General features: G+C 37.6%; 1 non-coding gene and 1 pseudogene across 1 annotated transcript; one reads left to right on the top strand and one right to left on the bottom strand.

Annotated features, from left to right (window-relative positions):
- Positions 1–1,076: 1,076 nt before the first annotated feature.
- Positions 1,077–9,218, bottom strand: LOC108994988 (annotated as a pseudogene).
- Positions 9,215–9,321, top strand: LOC118349499. The gene has a single exon (XR_004802456.1). It is a non-coding gene; the product is annotated as a small nucleolar RNA R71 (small nucleolar RNA).
- The last annotated feature ends 10,552 nt before the right edge of the window (positions 9,322–19,873 follow it).

The raw sequence follows: 19,873 nt of genomic DNA, 5'->3' as shown, positions 1-19,873 counted from the left end.
AATAAATTTTAAAATTTGAATTAATCTTACAAATAAAATCTTATCAATTGAGAATGTAAATGATGTACACTACATACTGACTTGAGAATATAATAAACCTTAATTATTAAAGAAATATTTTAACCACAAAGATATTATACAAAAACAATTCTACAAACTAACGTGACTTCATATAATTCGTCAGATTGTAAAGTTATTTTTAATAAGCCTCAGTTTGGATTGGAAACTCACCTCAATTCATCTCATCTCATCACATCATTACAACTTTTTCAAATTCTTACACAAAATATAATAAATAATTCAACATTTTTAAATCCAAAACAATAATAATATTAAAAAATAATATTTTATTATATTATTTACAAATCATCTTAACTTATCTATCTCTGAATCCAAACGCGATTAAGTCTGACTGAAATACCATGATGTTAGTTTAAAATTTGAATCTTTCATATCAAATTATGATATGTAAAATCTAGATTTCGTCTAGTATAAAGATCTTCAAATAATACTACTCTACTTGTAATTCCTGCGAACTTCATTCGAACATATTGCAACATTGAACAGAGAGGAGGGGGGGAGAGGACTATTACTGGAGAAATGTCTTCGGATGGTTTCTGTTATAAGCTGAGATTCAGATAAAGGAAAATTGCTCACTTCGAGGGTGAGAGCCTCTAGAGAATGAAACAAAGTGTATTCTGTTTGTATTGATTTCTTTTGATAAGTGGAGACACCTCCATACACAGACGCTATATGCTGTAAATCTGTAACTAACTTGAGATAAAGATAAAGCTACCTAGCAACGCAAATGACAGATAACAGTCCCTTATATAATGGGCTCACATAACTACTATGGGCCAGGCCCTTACTCCTTGAACATTTGATCATAAATCTTGTATAATGGAAATTCTACTGAAATGTATCCGGCCCAAAGGCCCACCCGAAATTGACCTTTGTTTATTTTCCTTCATGTATCGTGCCCTTCGTCTCCCTCTTCAAGCCAACACCCAAATGCACTTTAGGACTCCCTGGTAGTCATCCGCGTTCTTGAGCTACCGTATAACAGATTTCCCCCCTTAAAACACCTTGCCTGCAAGGTGTGGAAATGATTCCTTCAACTTGTAGTAATTTTCCCAAGTAGCATCCTCTTTGCCTTGCCCTTGCCATTTTACTAAAATTTCCACCACTGGCCGGTTGTTTATGGGTCGAATCCATCGATTCAAGATCTCTACCGGTTCGGGTTGAAGAATTCCACGCTGATTCACTGGGGGTAAAATGGTTGATACCAAGTTTTGCTCTCCAACTCTTTTCTTAAGCTGAGAAATGTGGAATACGGGGTGGATGTGAGATGTGTCGGGCAGTTTCAGCTTGTACGCGACTTCGCCCACTCTAGCCTCTACCTGAAACGGACCATAGAAGCGAGGAGCAAGCTTCAAATCATGGCGTTGGGCTACTGAAACCTGTCGGTAAGGTTGTAATCTCAGAAATACCCAGTCGCCCACGGTAAATGATCAGCTTTTAATTTCGACTTCCAAGCGTAGAAGCTGTCAAAGTAATACAAGGGTAAATCCTAAGATCGAATTCACAGGGACAATGAGAATTTAGCAAACATTTCATTTTCGCAAGACCACATATTACCGTTTGGAGTGACACGAAAATTTAAAATAATCAGCAAAGAGAAATAAATTCCTAAACTTAACCACTAACAATATTAACACCTAAATGTGGATATTTACTAAGAAATGTGGATATTTACTAAGGGAGTGTAGAGTGAATTATGAGTGAAATTGTCGGGACGTTCAAGCATAAGCAAAGCTGAAAATAAAAGAGAATCTATTTTTCTGAAATTGCTAAGATTAAAGGGATTTAAAGAAATCGTATGGAAGTTGACTTAAACTTGTAAGAAACAATTAAACAAACACTTGGGATGCAATTTTCACCCACTAATTTGATGATGGATTTACTTCTCTTTTTATTTTCTCTCGACCATTTTCTCATTCCTAGAAATCATAGTCGGATAATATAACAATGAACCACAATTTTATTTTAATAAAACTACTTGATAAATTATATAACAATCATAGAAAATGAAAGAAAATTATTAAAGTCATGTTACTTGTTCAAGTATCAATTGTGCCTTTACGTCTACAATTGATCTAAACCAAGAACAAAGAACTCTAATATTTTCTAAATACACATTGAGATATAATCTACCAAGTTAATCATTAAAAACACTAAATATTGAAGTCAATCCAATCCCAAATAGTCACGGGTTACTCATTGAATCCCAAGCTAAAAATCTAGCCTATCATCTCTAGATTAACAAAATGCTCAAGAAAATAAAAATCTAACATCATCATATACTGTTTCAAATGAAAATTACTGAATAAAAATATACTGCATCCCACAAATGTGCTGAAATTCAAAACCCAAAAACATACAAACTTGCAGAAAAATAAAATGAACTGGAAAAATAAATTGAAGAGGAAGATGAACACTGTGCGAAAATAAAACCGAAAAGAAAAAAAAACTGTGCGGAAGAAGACTAAAAATAAAAACTGCCGAAAGAGAAGTGAGGCGCACGAATGAAAATTTTCATTTTATATCTCTGTTTTCGCGCACGCCTCACTCCGCATTTTCAGTTTCTCCCCCTTGCGTTTTGAGTCGGCTCCCCCAGCGTGCGTGCGTGCGTTTCAGCTCCAGCCCAGTGCGTGCGTGCGTTTCGGCTCCAGCCCAGTGCGCACGTCTCTGCCTGCTGCATCTTCCGCGTTTCATGTGTTCGCCCAGCGCGTTTTGAGTTCAGCTCGCCTGCGTTTCATGCGTGCGTGCGTCCGCATTTCACTTCGTCCGCATCTCCTGCTGCTGTGCGTTTTAATCTGCCATTGCATTTCACGTCCGCAGCTGTGCGTTTCGAGTTCAGCCCCAGCGTTTCATTCCACTGCAGCCCAGCCCACGTGAGTCTGCTTCGTTCCAGCTCCAGCGTTTCATTCCACTGCAGCCCAGCCCAGTGCGCACGTCTCTTGCGTTTCACGTCCACATCTCTCGCGTTTTGAGCCAGCCTGCAGTGCACAATTCTTTTGCTGCTGGCATTAGGTACTTCCAATAATACCCATATAATTTTAATATCTTTTCCACAATGCCCTGCAACATAAGTAAATTATCAGAATAAAATTTGGGATATTAATCAGAATTTAACATTGAGTCAAGTATTAAAAATCAATACATAATTAAGTGCTTAATTCATTTTTTTGTTAAATAATTCATTCACTTAAGCAGCTTTATCATATAATTTTTATCACTTTATCACACCCCCCAGCTAGCTTTTTGCTAGTCTCTAGCAAATAATGCGATAAAAAGAATTGTGGAATTCAAGAGTGAGCTACTAAACTCAAAAATCTCTACAAAAGATCAATCATATTGAAATCATGGGCATTAGAATATAGACAAGTCAAGTTTTAGCTCAACACAAAAGCTTATAAAATTCTCAAGAGCTCAAACAAGGGAAATGTACTTAAGCTGGAGATCTTTGAGTGCACCAAGTGTGTGAACAGATTTTCATTTGTTGGTTTCAAGATCTCTCACAATAGTTTCAACCTAGCAACTTTTTTCAAGAAAAACCAAAAGGTCTTCACTCCAATTCAAAACCATTACGTTGGCGGCTTTCACGCTATCACACTTTGAAAGACCATTTTTTTTTTTTTTTGCATGATCTCTAGCTTGTCCCTTTTCTAATGTACTTTTGCAACCCTTCTTTCTTTTTTTTTTTTTTTTTATTATCACACTTTTCCTAAGCCATTAAGATATGGTTCATTGTAGTTCTTGCTAGTTGCTTAGAAGAAACCACTGATTGTCGTCAAACAAACCACAAAAAGTATCTGTTTGTGTCAATTAAGGTCATCAATCAATAGCTTTGAAGTAACTTTCCCAAGTTTGAGTTGATAAGACATATCATAAGGTCAAGTGTCAAACTTAAAACTAACCAATGAGAATTAGTGTAGCCCAAAACTGCAACTATCTGATCTTAAGTAGAGAAGTGTGAAAATAGTAGCGTGGTAGCAACAAAAAAAATCAGACCCCACAATAATTAATCCTGAGAGACTAATGGTAGAAGGCTCTCCTTACCCCCCAACTAAAAATGAGCAGTGTCCTCAATGCAAATCATGAATGCAATAAAGCATGAAAGAAAATAGGGCCGAAGGGAAATACCTGAGATGGCTGAAAGGATTGTGAACGTAAAAATGAAACCATAAAGGAATAAACAGTGCTGAACCTGAAAAAATATACTAAAGAAAAAGAAAAAGAAAGAAAGAAAGAAAGAACCAAACATAGAACTGAAACAAATAAAAGCAGAAAAATAAAAGGAAAAGAAAGAGAAAAAAGAGAAAAAAAAAATTATTAAAACAAAACAACAATGAGTTAAGAACCATGAGAATAAATGGGATCTTCCAAAGGAATAGAAGTATCCTCATGTGAAAGTTTTGGCAAAAAATGTTTAAGTCGTTGGCCATTAACTTTGAAAGTGTTTCCATTTTGAGGATTAGTAATCTCAACAGCTCCATATGGAAACACAGTCTTAACTACATAAGGCCCACTCCACCTTGATCTTAATTTGCCTGGAAATAGATGGAGGCGGGAATTGTAAAGTAAGACTAGCTCATTGGGCTCAAAACTCTTTCTTTGGATGTGCTTGTCATGTAATACCTTCATACGTTCCTTTGACAATTTAGAATTGTCATATGCATCTCGCCTAAGCTCATCCAATTCTGAAATCTGAAATTTTCTCACAGAGCCAGCATGGTCAATAGAAAAATTAAATTGTTTAACAGCCTAATATGCCTTATGTTCAAGCTCAACTGGAAGATGACATGCCTTTCCATAGACCAAGCGATAAGGAGACATGTTAAGAGAGGTTTTAAAGGCTGTCCTATAAGCCCAAAGCGCATCAGTAAGCCTTAAAGACCAATCTTTTCTGTTGGGGTTGACTGTTTTTTCTAAGATGTGCTTAAGTTCCCTATTAGCTAATTCAGCTTGCCCATTCGTTTGCGGGTGATATGGAGTGGAAACTTTATGGTGTATACCATATTTTTTCATGAGGGCAGCAAATGGTTTGTTGCAAAAATGAGTTCCATTATCACTAATGATAGCTTTAGGCATGCCAAATCTAGCAAAAATGTTTTCTTTCAAAAACTTAAGCACAATCTTATGGTCATTTGTTTTACATGGAATGGCTTCAACCCATTTAGAAACATAATCAACAGCCACGAGGATATACAAATAACCAAAAGAAGATGGAAATGGTCCCATAAAATCAATCCCCCAACAATCAAAAATCTCAATGACCAAAATGGGTTGTAAAGGCATCATATTTCTCTTAGTGACTGTGCCTAGTTTTTGACATGGCTCACAAGTTTTGCAAAAATTATACGCATCCTTAAACATATGTGGCCAATAAAACCCACTTTGTAAAATTTTTGCAACAGTTTTATTTGCAGAAAAATGCCCCCCACAAGCCTCATTATGACAAAAAGAAAGAACAGCTTGTATCTCATGATCGGGCACACATTTCCTTATGATTTGGTCAGAACAATATTTAAACAAGTAAGGATCGTCATAAAAGAATGACTTTACCTCATGCTTGAATTTCCGCATGCCTTGAGCACTCCAATGGGGTGGAGTTTGTCCTGTCACCAAAAAATTAACTATGTCAGCAAACCAAGACAAATTTTCAACTGACATTAATTGTTCATCAGGAAAAGAGTCAAGGATAGGGTTAGTGTGATCCTTTTCAGCAAATGTAAGCCGAGACAAGTGGTCGGCAACTACGTTTTCAGCACCCTTCTTGTCTTTAATGATAAGGTCAAATTCTTGGAGAAGAAGAATCCATCGGATTAAACGTGGTTTAGCATCCTTCTTTGACAATAAGTACTTTAACGCTGCATGGTCAGTGAAAACAACCACAGGAGAACCAAGAATATAAGTTCGAAACTTGTCTAATGCAAAAACTACAGCAAGCAATTCCTTTTCTGTGGTAGAATAATTTCTTTGGGCTCCATTTAAAGTTTTACTTGCATAAGAAATGACATGTGGGAACTTATTTATACGCTGTCCAAGAACAGCTCCTATGGCTACATCACTAGCATCACACATTATCTCAAAAGGAATAGACCAAACAGGGGGCTGCATGATAGGAGCTGTGGTGAGCAAAATTTTCAGCTTATCAAAAGCATCTTGACAAGAAGAGGTCCATTCAAAAGCAACATCATGCATAAGTAACTCACACAAAGGCTTAGAGATAGAACTAAAATTTTGAATGAATCTCCTATAAAACCCAGCATGCCCAAGAAATGATCTGATTTCTTTTACTGTTTTGGGTATAGGAAGCTTGGAAATAAGTTCAATTTTAGCTTTATCAACTTCAATACCTCGTGATGAGACTATGTGACCAAGAACTATGCCTTGTTGAACCATGAAATGACACTTTTCCCAATTGAGAAGCAAATGCTTCTCTTCACACCTGGCTAAAACAGCTTGTAAGTTAGTCAAACATGCATCAAAAGAACTGCCAAACACTGAAAAATCATCCATGAATATTTCCAAACAGTTTTCAATCATGTCACTGAAAATACTAAGCATACATCTTTGAAAAGTAGCAGGTGCATTACATAGTCCAAAAGGCATTCTTCTAAATGCAAAAGTGCCAAACGGGCAAGTAAAAGTTGTTTTCTCTTGATCTTCGGGTGCTATTTCTATTTGGTAAAAACCAGAATATCCATCAAGAAAGCAATAGAAATCATGACCCGCAACTTTTTCTAGCACTTGATCAAGAAATGGCAAAGGGAAATGATCTTTCCTAGTGGCGGCATTCAACTTCCTATAATCTATACACATTCGCCAACCAGTAGAAATCCTAGTAGGAATTAATTCATCTTTCTCATTTTTCACAATGGTAAGCCCAGATTTTTTTGGAATTACATGAATGGGACTTACCCACTTGCTGTCCGCAATAGGGTAGATGATTCCCACGTCAAGTAATTTTAAAATCTCTGTTTTTACCACCTCTTTCATGGTAGGATTTAATCTCCTTTGCATCTCCCTAGAAACTTTAGCATTTTCCTCTAAGTAAATCCTATGAGTGCACACAAGAGGATTTATACCTTTTATATCTGCTATTGTCCACCCAATGGCACCTTTGTGTTGCTTTAAGACTTCCATCAATTTGCCTTCTTGATCATGAGAGAGTTGGGCTGAAATCACCACTGGAAAGGTGCTGTCCGGTCCCAGAAATGCATATTTCAAGTCACTTGGCAATGGTTTCAGCTCAAGTGTGGGGATTTCATTTGCTGAAGGCTTCAAACTTGCTGTCAACAGCGGGAGTTGCTCAATCTTTGGCCTCCATTTAGTCTCCAATTTATTTTCTGCATTAAAAACATGAGAAACATCAATGGGGGTGTCATCAGAGAGAAGTTCACAAAAATTTTCTAACTCAAACAGCAGGTTAGTGGGCTGGTATGCCAAATAAGTCTCCTCCTCAAGGATGCTTTCCAACAGATTCACTTCTTGTACATCTTCCAAGTCTTGAGGTTGCCTACAAATATTGAAAATATTTAGTTCAAGAGTCATGTTCCCAAAACTCAGCTTTAAAACACCACTCCTACAATTTATTAATGCATTTGAAGTAGCAAGAAAAGGTCTCCCAAGAATCACAGGTGCTTGAAAAGAAGATTTTGGTGTCAAGTGAACATCCAACACAACAAAATCAACGGGATAAAAGAATTTATCCACTTGAACCAAAACATCCTCAACAACTCCTCTTGGCATTTTAATAGACCTATCTGCTAGTTGTAAAATTATAGGAGTTGGTTTTAATTCACCCAAACCAAGTTGCTCATAAACATTATAAGGCAGCAAATTCACACTTGAACCTAGATCTAACAATGCTTGACCAATTTTTGAACTTCCTATAACACAAGCAATTGTTGGTGAACCGGGATCTTTATATTTTGGTGGAGTATTACTCTGAATTATGGCACTGACCTGCTCCGTAAGAAAAGCTTTCTTTTGCACATTTAATTTTCTTTTAACTGTACACAAATCTTTTAGAAACTTAGCATATGCAGGAATTTGTTGAATAGCATCCAACAAAGGGATATTAATCCTAACATTTTTGAATATTTCTAAAATTTCAGCTTGGTGTTTGTCTTTGTGCAGAGAAACCAATCTTTGAGGAAAAGGAGCAGGTACAGGACATGAAATATTTTCAGTTTCAGTTTCATTTTGTTCAAACTCACCATTTTCAGCCTCATTTAGTACAAGTTTAGAGACCTTACCAGCCTTGTCTGAACCTTGAGCTGGAATGTTCACCACCTTACCATTTCTCAAAGTAGTGACCGCCTTCACTTGCCTCACATTTGAGCTCTCAACCGCTCCTTGTGGTGGTTGACTTTGTGGATTGGGTTGAGGTTGTGCAGGAAGTTTTCCTTTCTCTTGAGAGCTCCAAGCCGTAGTCATCTTTGTAAGTGTGCTCCGAATGTCATTTATCGCTTGAGAGTTTTGATTGTTGATTGTTGCTTGACCTTGCATAAACTGCTGCAAGGTGTTTGACAATTGATGCATCGTCTCCTCAAGACCCTTCTTTTGCATTGGAGGTGCTTGAATTGCGAGTTGAGAGGGTCCTGGAGCCAAGGCTGCTGGAGCTAATTGCTGGTCATTCCTCCACCCAAAATTTGGGTGGTTTCTCCATCCTGGATTATAAGAATTAGAATAAGGACCAGAATATGGTTTTTGTATCATATTTACAGCATTAGATTGGTCCAACAATACCTCTTTGAATGCGGGGATCGTGGGACACTCATTAGTTGCATGCCCATGATCCTCACATATGCCACACTTCTCTAAATTTTTATGGACAGCATGCACTTCATTTACCTTTTTCAATTCCATAGCTTCCATTTTTCTAGACAACAAGGTTAACTTAGCACGCAAATCATCATCTTCTTTTAAAGTGTATTTTCCATGACCAGACTCAATTTGCCTAGACCTATCATGCACATCAGTTGTGTCCCAAGATTGAGCATTTTCAGCAAGGTAATCAAAATATTCAAATGCTTCCTCAGGCTCTTTGTCAAAAAATTCTCCATTACACATGGTTTGTACAAATTGGCGCATTTTAGGTGTCAAACTTTCATAAAAAAAACTTATCAAACGCCAATTTTCATAACCATGATGAGGACAAGCATTTAAAAGATCCTTGAACCTTTCCCAACTTTGATAAAAAGTTTCAGAATCTTTTTGGGCAAAGTTCATGATTTGTCTTTTAAGTGCATTTGTCCTATGTATTGGAAAAAATTTCTTCAAAAATTCAGTTTGCATTTCCTGCCATGTGCCTATAGATCTAGGTCTTAATGCATTTAACCATGTTTTAGCCTTATCTTTCAAGGAAAATGGAAACAACTTTAGTCTAATAACCTCCTCAGTGCATGTTGGGTCCATGAATGTAGAACAAACCTCTTCAAATTCTTTGATATGAAGGTACGGATTCTCGGAATCCATGCCATGAAAATGTGGAATTAATGGAATCATTCCAGGTTTGAAATTAAAGACATTTGCATTCAAAGGTAGGATTATGCATGAGGGGGTACTAGTTCTGACGGGTTGTAAATAATCTCTAAGTGTCCTATTCTGATTCACTACTTCCCGATCATGATTCTCATTTTCAGCCATGGTACTATTAGTGTCAGAAGATGACTCAAAAGAAAGTGAAGCTGAGGTAAAATATGCTTGTGATTCTGTCCTAACCAACCGAGAAGTTTGGTCCCTAGTCCAACCAGTCATACAAATAAGAACAGAAAATAAAAGTATATGCAAGACAAACAACAACAAAACAAAGAAAAAAATAAAATAAAAATAAAATAAAGAAAAAATAAATTAAGAAAAATGTCACCCAAGTTGTGAAGAGGTTCACAACGCTACAAACGTCTTCTCAACAATATGAGAATGCTTTGCTAAACACCAGTTGTCCCCGGCAACGGCGCCAAAAACTTGATCAGCTTTTAATTTCGACTTCCAAGCGTAGAAGCTGTCAAAGTAATACAAGGGTAAATCCCAAGATCGAATTCACAGGGACAATGAGAATTTAGCAAACATTTCATTTTCGCAAGACCACATATTACCGTTTGGAGTGACACGAAAATTTAAAATAATCAGCAAAGAGAAATAAATTCCTAAACTTAACCACCAACAATATTAACACCTAAATGTGGATATTTACTAAGGGAGTGTAGAGTGAATTATGAGTGAAATTGTCGGGACGTTCAAGCATAAGCAAAGCTGAAAATAAAAGAGAATCTATTTTTCTAAAATTGCTAAGATTAAAGGGATTTAAAGAAATCGTATGGAAGTTGACTTAAACTTGTAAGAAACAATTAAACAAACACTTGGGATGCAATTTTCACCCACTAATTTGATGATGGATTTACTTCTCTTTTTATTTTCTCTCGACCATTTTCTCATTCCTAGAAATCATAGTCGGATAATATAACAATGAACCACAATTTTATTTTAATAAAACTACTTGATAAATTATATAACAATCATAGAAAATGAAAGAAAATTATTAAAGTCATGTTACTTGTTCAAGTATCAATTGTGCCTTTACGTCAACAATTGATCTAAACCAAGAACAAAGAACTCTAATATTTTCTAGATGCACATTGAGATATAATCCATCAAGTTAATCATCAAAAGCACTAAATATTGAAGTAAATCTAATCTCAAATAGTCACGGGTTACTCATTGAATCCCAAGCTAAAAATCTAGCCTATCATCTCTAGATTAACAAAATGCTCAAGAAAATTAAAATCTAACATCATCATATACTGTTTCAAATGAAATTCACTGAATAAAAATATACTGTATCAATCAGATATGCTGAAATTCAAAACCCAAAAACATACAAACTTGCAGAAAAATAAATTGAACTGGAAAAATAAATTGAAGAGGAAGATGAACATTGTGCGAAAATAAAACTGAAGGAAGAAAAAAAACTGTGCGGAAAAACTATAAAATTAAAACTGCTCCTCCCCGGCGCACGAAAATAATTTTCGTTTTATACCCTCTCTTTGCGCACGCCTCAGCACGCTTTTCCTATCAACCCCACCATGCCGTTTCACCTTTTCCTGCTGTGCGTTTTGACGTGCGGTCGAGGTTCGTGCGTCCCGGCGCTTCACGTTCACGTTCGTGCTGCGCGTTTCGTGCGTCCTTGCGTTTCATACGTGCGTCTCCTGCTGCTGTGCGTTTCAAGTTCAGCCCCAGCACATGCTTCCGCGTTTCATCCCTCTGCTGCGCGTTTTGACTTGCTGCAGCTGTGCGTTTTGCTCAGCACCAAATTCTCTCCAGCCAATAGTTTCAACCCGCGTTTCACTCTCCATCTCTTGCGTTTTGAACCAGCCTGCAGTGCGCACGCAGCTCCTGCAACATAAGTAAATTATCAGAATAAAATTTGGAATATTAATCAGAATTTAACATTGAGTCAAGTATTAAAAATCAATACATAATTAAGTGCTTAATTCATTTTTTATTAAATAATTCATTCACTTAAGCAGCTTTATCATGTAATTTTTATCACTTTATCAAGTGGGGCAATCCAAGATCACCTTACATGGGTTGAAGTCTGATGGCATGAGGCTTCAAAATGGAGAGGGCAATTTAAAGTCTTCCTTCGTGAGCAGCAGGGTTGGTTTTTGCAGCTGAGAACTGAGGACTCAATAGAGAAACCTGGAAGTCAGGTGCAAGAGGTAGAAGAACTATTACAAGGGTTTGAGCATGTCTTTGCTGAACCTGTGGGTTTACCTCCCATCAGATCTTTCGATCATCATATTCCTCTTTGGGAGGGAACTGGTCCTGTTTCAGTCAGGCCTTATAGATATCCTCATTATCAGAAAACTGAGATTGAGAATATTGTTCAGGATTTGTTGAAATCTGGGGTGGTGAGGCCAAGTCAGAGCCCCTTTTCTTCACCAGTGCTTCTTGTTAAAAAGTCTGATGGTTCATGGAGGATGTGTGTGGACTATTGAGCATTAAATCAAGTAACCATCAAGGTTAAGTTTCCCATTCCCGTGATTGATGAGTTACTTGATGAATTATATGGAGCAACAATATTTTCCAAGCTGGACTTGAGATCTGGATATCACCAGATTCGGGTTAAAGATGTGGATATTGAGAAGACAGCCTTTAGAACTCATGAAGGGCACTATGAGTTCTTAGTAATGCCTTTTGGGCTTACTAATGCTCCTGCTACATTTCAAAGTTTGATGAATGATGTGTTTAAACCTTTTTTAAGAAGGTTTGTCTTGGTTTTTTTTTATGACATATTGGTTTACAGCAGGAACTTGGTGGACCATATTGCACATTTGAGATCAGTGCTAGAAGTTTTAAAGCAACATACACTCTATGCAAAGAGGTCAAAATGCAAGTTTGCAATGCATGAAGTTGATTACCTCGGCCATATCATTTCTGGTTGTGGTGTTAAAGCTGATCCTTCCAAGATTATGTCCATGATTGACTGGCCTATTCCAAAATCCTTGAAAGCCTTGAGAGGATTTCTCGGACTTACTGGTTATTACAGGAAATTCATCAAGGATTATGGATCCATTGCTGCCCCATTAATAGTGCTGTTGAAGAAAAATACTTTCCATTGGACTGAGGAGGCATCTCAGGCTTTCCAACACTTGAAAAGGGCTGTTACTAGTCCACCAGTACTCAAATTGCTTGATTTTTCTAAAAGCTTCACTATTGAGTGTGATGCTTCAGGCTTTGGGTTAGGAGCTATTCTCATGCAAGACAATCAACCTATTGCTTTTTACAGCAAGGCATTAAAAGGTAAGGCATTACTTTTATCCACCTATGAGAAGGAGTTACTAGCTCTTGTTTCTGCTGTAGCTAAATGGAGGCCTTATCTTTTGGGTGCTGTGTTTAAAATAAAGACTGATCAGCAAGCTCTTAAGTACTTACTAGAGCAAAGGGTTGGCACAGAAACTCAGCAGAAATGGCTTCTGAAGTTGATTGGCTACGATTTTACTATTGATTACAAAAGAGGGAAAGAAAACAAGGTAGCTGATGCTCTTTCCAGGAAGTCTGAAGGATAGTCAGCAACCTTAGCACTTATCACTTTTCCTACCTCTCTTTGGGTGGAAGAATTAAAACAAAGTTATCAACTTTGTCCCATAATCCAAGACATCTATGAGAAGTTGCAACAAGGATCAGAGGGTCCTAAGCACTTTACATTACAACAAGGCTTGTTATTGAGGAAAGGGAAATTTGTGGTGGTTTCAAATTCACCATTCAAAGTATTGCATCACATTCACAATAGTCCACAAGCTGGCCACGTGGGCTATCATAAAACACTACATAGGGCCAAGTTGGATTTCTACTGGAAGGGAATGCACAAGGATATTAAAACTTTGGTTCGAGAATGTGAAGTATGCCAAACATGCAAACATGAAACTATGCATCCAGCTAGCCTCTTGCAACCTCTACCTGTTCCTTCCTCACCATGGGCAGATATTTCTATGGATTTCATTGAGGGTCTGCCTCTTTCTAGTGGCTACAATGTGATTTTTACTGTGGTGGACAGATTCACCAAGTTTGGACATTTTTTTCCCTTGGCACATCCCTATTCAGCAAGTAAAGTAGCCCAGGTTTTCTTCTCTGGTGTCTTTAAGCTGCATGGGCTACCTCAATCAATTGTATCAGATCGTGATGCGATTTTCACTAGTAATTTTTGGAAGGACCTTTTCAAATTGCAAAGCACTTCCCTCAATTTCAGTTCTACCTATCATCCTCAATCGGATGGGCAAACTTGTAACACCCCGTATTTTAGTGTATTTTTACTGAAGGATTTTTATTATTTATTCAAAAATTTATCCTCTTATTTTAAAATTGGTTGGATTTTTAGTGATTTTATTTCTATGATTTTAATTTGGTGAAAATTATTTTTATGTGCTTTCTTAATATTTATTTAATGTTGTGCATTTAAATTGCTTTTAATATTTAAATTAATTACTGTGAGATTTAATTATTTTAATTTGACTTTACCATTACGTTTAAATTATTTTATTTAACTTATGGTTTTAAAATCATTTCCGTTGGATCATTTTCGTGACCCAAGTTATGAGGATTGGACCTCATTTCTTTTCCCCTCTTTTTCTTTCCTCTCCTTTTCTTTTCCTTCTTTTTTCCTTTTCTCCTTATTTCCTTCGGTCTTCTTTCTTTCCCGCGCGACCCAACTCTCTCCTCTCTCCCGTGCGACTTCGGCTTCCACCCAGCCCGCCGCCGTCGAGCCGCCGTGGTCGACACCGCCCCCTCCATTCGGTTCCCCTGCCGCCGGCGACCTTACCCCACCAACCTCACTTCCATCCAAGCCGCCGTTAGCCCCCACGAGACCCACGAAGCCGCGGCACTCTTTCCGCCGTTGCGCCGCCGTCGCACCGCCATTGGCCACCATCTTCCTACCACTTCATCCCCGACCTCTTGGCAACCCTTTGGACCCAACCCCAGCTCCGATCCGTCACCGGTGAAGCCCCACCAAGTCCATTTCCGATTTGTACATTTTTGGCCTTAAACCACCATTTGCGCCGTCATCCACGGCAAACCACCACCACCATTGGCTTCACCGACCTCTCTAGGCCCTACCCTATCATTTTGGGGTCTTCGTTTGTCTCCGTTGAAAAGTGGGTATTTGTGACCCACGGCCACAGTGTATTTTACACTGTGGTGTTGCTCAGACGTCGCCTTTTTCAGCTTCGTGATCCTCCGGAAATTATCATATAGCGCTGTAAGTATTTCTCCAAAGTATTCTCATGAATTTTATGTATTTTTGCACTAACGCATTTCACTGTATTTTTTTGGCATGCCGGACTGAGTCCGAGGAGTACGGGGGTCGGATGGATTTGTGATTGGAGTTGTTGGTTTGATTGGATTGGATTGGATTGGATTGGTTATTGGTTATTGATGGATTTTGGATTGGTTGGTTCATGTGCATTTCATGCATGTTCATGTTTGTAAAGGAAAACTGGGTTTTCGTGTATTGCATTCATGTTCATGTGTTTATGAAAACTGGGTTTTCATGTGAATGATTTGTTGGGTGCGTGTGTATCATGAACCCCAAGCCGAGATGGGGCATTATCTCGGTGGAGCTCCTCTGGTTACTCGGGAGCGGAATAAACTGAGTAACGTCCCCTGGATTGTCGCTGGGCGACAATGGGATCGGACGAGAGATTCGTGCCGACTCCGTGGTCCTTCTGCTGGCGGGGACTAGAGGATGTCTGGCCATGTACGCGCTGGGCGCGGAACTGGGCATCGCTCGTTGGTAGTGGTGCGCCATGACGAACTGGGCATCGCTACGAAGCCAGGACGTGCGGATGGTCCCTAGGGGAGGCCATGGTGCATAGGGTATTGACGGATTAAATGGACTATTTTCTGGGAAAATAGTGTGAGTTGGATTTTGTGTAAATCATTTTCTGGGAAAATGTTTTACGGATTATTTTTGGGCCAAATGAGATTTTGGCGTGTGTTGGAAAATTATCATTTTCGGGGAAAATGATGTTTTGAGGAAAAATGCATATTTCATCATATGCATGCATGTTAGTTGTATTAAATGCATTTTATTCCTGAGATTATTTTTGGGTTATACTTACCTGCGGTACCATTCTGTGGTAACGCAGATTTTGATGCAGATGAGGAGGAGGAGGGTGAGCCTGAGGAGACGGCTCCGCCCGAGGAGTGATCTGGGATCACTAGCTTGTTATTTATTTTACCCTTTTGTATTTTTGGGACATGTGTTAACTTTATTTTTGGATGACTGTATAACTGCTTTTAAAACTTTACTGATGTTTAGTTTGTATTTAAATTCTGGTACTTAGTAGACTTGATTAACCGCTGCGTTTTTTATTTGTACACCGTTGCATGTACACACACTGGCACTTCGTTGGGATGTGTGACCGTGTTGTCATCATCCCGGCGTCTCGATTCCCGTGTTTTCTCTACATGGGGGTCGAGGGGCGCCACAAAACTGAGGCCTTGAATAAAACTCTTGAAGGGTATTTGAGATGTTATACCAGTGACAAACCAAAGGAGTGGAGTTTGTGGATTCCTTTGGCTGAATGGTGTTACAACACTACTTGTCACTCTTCCATCAAAGTCTGTCCTTTTGAAGCACTTTATGGATAGTTACCTCCTAATTTGGTTTCTTATGTAGCTGGCACCTCAGTCAATCCTGCAGTAGACCAGCAACTTAAAACCAGAGAGCAGCTTTGGTTAATGCTGAGGGAGAATTTGCTGAAGTCACAGAACAGAATGAAGGAGTTTGCAGATATAAAGAGAACTGAGAGGGAATTTCAAGTGGGCGATTGGGTCTTCCTTAGATTGCAGCCATACAGACAGAAAACTGTCTCCTTACGCCACAATCTGAAATTATCTCCAAGGTTTTTTGGACCTTTTCAGGTTTTGGAAAGAGTTGGAACAGTTACCTATAGACTCGACTTGCCTCCTTCTACAAAGATGCATCCTGTTGTACATGTGTCATGTTTGAAGAAAAAGTTGGGTCAGAATGTGACTCCACTTCCTACACTACCTCCTTTGGATTCTCAGGGACAAGTGCAACCTGAACCTGTAGTGATCTTACAAAAAAGGGTGAAGAAAATCAGAAACCATGCTGTCACAGAAGTATGGTGAAATGGTTAGGAGCTCCTATTGAAGATAGTACCTAGGAACTTCTGTGGACATTGCGGGATCGTTATCCCCACTTTGTGGGCAAGGTCCTCTAGTGGGGAGGATTAAGTCTTTGTGGTCAAGGACTTTGTTAGAGCATTAGCATTGGCTTCATCAAAAGCCTAGCCAAATGTAAAATTTGATGAATTTCATCAAAATAGGGCTGTATTGGATTAGTCAAATAGATAAATGTGAAATTTTGAGCTACAGTAAATGTATAGGTTTCTTCAAATTTGAAGGTCTACTATTCATTCATCAAATCTATTTTTTATTCACTTTTAATCTCCAAAAATCTTTTTTATTCACATTTAATCTCAAACCGTCTTGTAATAATAATGTAATAATCAAATTAAATTATTAATCAACATATGATTAGTATAATTGTAAAATATGAAAAAAAATAAAAATATTTTTATTAAAAAAATAATATTATATTATTATTTTGATGAATTCAATAGCTAATTCAATGTGGAGTTATGATTAGGAAAGTTTTGAATTTATAGAAATCATGTACTTTTCATCAAACTTTAGAAATAACTTTGATGAAACCAATGCCAATGCTCTTAAGGGGAAGGGAATGTAATGGCTGAAAGTTAGTTAGGCAGTTAGTTAATAAAGAAAGATCAGTCGAGAGTGTTGAGGGGTTTAAACGGGGAGTTTCATCTTTAATGAAACGGTGAGTTTTGTTTAGTGTAAGGTCAATAATGGTTTTAACTGAAATAGGTTTAAGGCGGTGAGTTTGTTACATTCCAATACGGGGCGTTTTGATCACTCGAGTATTATAAATACTGAGTGCATTGTAATTACTGATATGCATAAGAATCAATAAGGCAATTGTTTGGAAGTTGGAGGTTCCTTGAATACCTCTTCCGAGAATCAAGAAGGGATTCTTGGGTTTTTTCTCAATTGTGTTCCTGTTCTTCTCTCTGAATTGCTGTTCTTATACTCTGTTGTCTAAGTTCTGGGTAAATTCACTAGTTTACCCATAACAATACACAAATCCAACAGCATTGTACATCAATACATTCAATCTTAAATCTTTAAAATTCAACACAAATTTATCTTGAAAATTCAACACAAAATACATTCAATTCTGAAAGTACTCTTCAACACAAAGCCATCAATCCAACAAGAAGTACATCAAAGAAATTCAATCCAAATTCTTTAAAATTCAACACAAGTCCATCCTGAAAATTCAAAATTAAAAACAAATCCATCATGGTCTATCCTCTCTACTTTCTTCATCAACTCTAGAGGAGGTACATAACGCTTCGGTTTCCCTACATAGTGTTCTTCCCCTTTTCCCATGCTCTGTACAAAAAAAGTTGTTCAATAAACCCACCAAAAAATTAACATCGAGAACAACAACCGTTAAATAAACCCACCAAAAAATTAACATCGATAAAAACAGTTGTTCAATCATTGCAAAACAATTTATTTTTGCATCATTTGCTCATCCTAAATATTTAACCAAAACTCAACAACTCTTACATTATTTTTTGAATTTTTTTCAATTAATTATTTTTATAGGATGCTAACAGAACTACTCTTTTGCTCCAATTTTGCCTGCAGATTACATTCACCATGCGAATCTGGTGACCTTTGCCAAAATGCCAAGATATATTGTCTTAAACTAGATCCTAAAAGATACTGTCTTAAACTCCATTTGTTTTAAACTACATCCTAAAGAAAATGTGATTTAGAAAACGTAATTTCGAAAATGTCCTGCATTTTCTTTTATCTTCTTGTATATTTTACTCACAAGCAAAGAACAACAAAAATCTTACATTTAGCTTGCTTGAAGTTCAGTAACCACAAAGAACAACAAAAATCTGTATCAAAGAAGAAAATGTGATTTTATCCCATGTCCTGCATTTATTTTTTGATAAGTATCCCATGTCCTGCATTTTTGTTTACTTTTTGTATATTTTCCTCATAGCAAAGATCTTACATTGAGCTTGCTTGAAGTTTAGTAACCACAAAGAGTAGCAAAAATCTGTATCAAAGACTGAAATGTGATTCTATCCCATGTCCTGCAATTTTTTTTTTTTTTGTATATTTTCCTCACAAGCAAATAACAACAAAAATCTTACATTTAGCTTGCTTAAGTTTAGTAACCACAAAGAACAACAAAAATCTTAATCAAAAAAGAAAATGTCCTGCATTTTTTTTTTTTTTTACAAGCAAAGAACAACAAAAATCTTACATATAGCCTGCTTCAAGTTCAGTAACTACAAAGAACAGCAAAAATCTTAATCAAAGAAGAAAATGTGATGAAGCTACCAATGTCTGATGAAGCTCCCATGAAGGCGACCCATACGAAGCTCTTAACCACAGATCTATGAATAGCTCTACTCTTAGCAGCTCATCTACCCACGAAGACGAAGACCAGACCCACATGAAAGATGAAGACCACCCACAAAACCAAAACCCACATAAAGCAGAACCCACGCAGACGAGAGCCACGAAGACCAAACCCACACGAAGATGAAGACCAAACCCACACGAAGATGAAGACCACAACCTATGAATCCAGCACCCACGCAGATGAGATCCACGAAGATGAAGACCACAACCCATGAAACTAGCACCCACGCAGACGAGAGCCACAAAGACCAAAATGCTCTCTTGAAGACGAAGACTCTCACCCACGAAGATCACCTCGTCCAATTCGAAGAGCTTGTGCACTGTTTTTGTCTCTGTTTTGCATTTCTATTTCTCGCTGCAGCATATATTTTCATCTCTATATATTTTTTTTTAATTTTATGTGGCAGGCTGACGTGGCGGCGACTCCCCCTGCTTGCATCTCTCGACTGTACCTAGAAGAACTGTATATAATTTTAGTTCATACACGTTCTTCAAACCGTCTGGTAAATTCTTCCTCTGTCTTGCCACTATATTCTCTACGTCTTCCGCCCTAAGTTTGTCCATGTGCTCACTATTATATATAAGTGCAAAAGAAGAATATTTTGAGCACAACAATTATAGTTAAACTTCAAGAAAACTAGAATTATTGAAAGCATGCAACGACATACCTGAGATAGTCATCAATCTCCCAACAATTATTTAGCACATACCACCGAACTTTACTCAACTCTCCATCAATTAA

The sequence above is a fragment of the Juglans regia genome, chromosome 9 (assembly GCF_001411555.2).
Source record: "Juglans regia cultivar Chandler chromosome 9, Walnut 2.0, whole genome shotgun sequence".
Taxonomy (NCBI): Eukaryota; Viridiplantae; Streptophyta; class Magnoliopsida; order Fagales; family Juglandaceae; genus Juglans; species Juglans regia.
The sequence above is the reverse complement of the archived record's forward strand: the minus strand, read 5'-3'. Positions and strand labels throughout refer to the sequence as shown.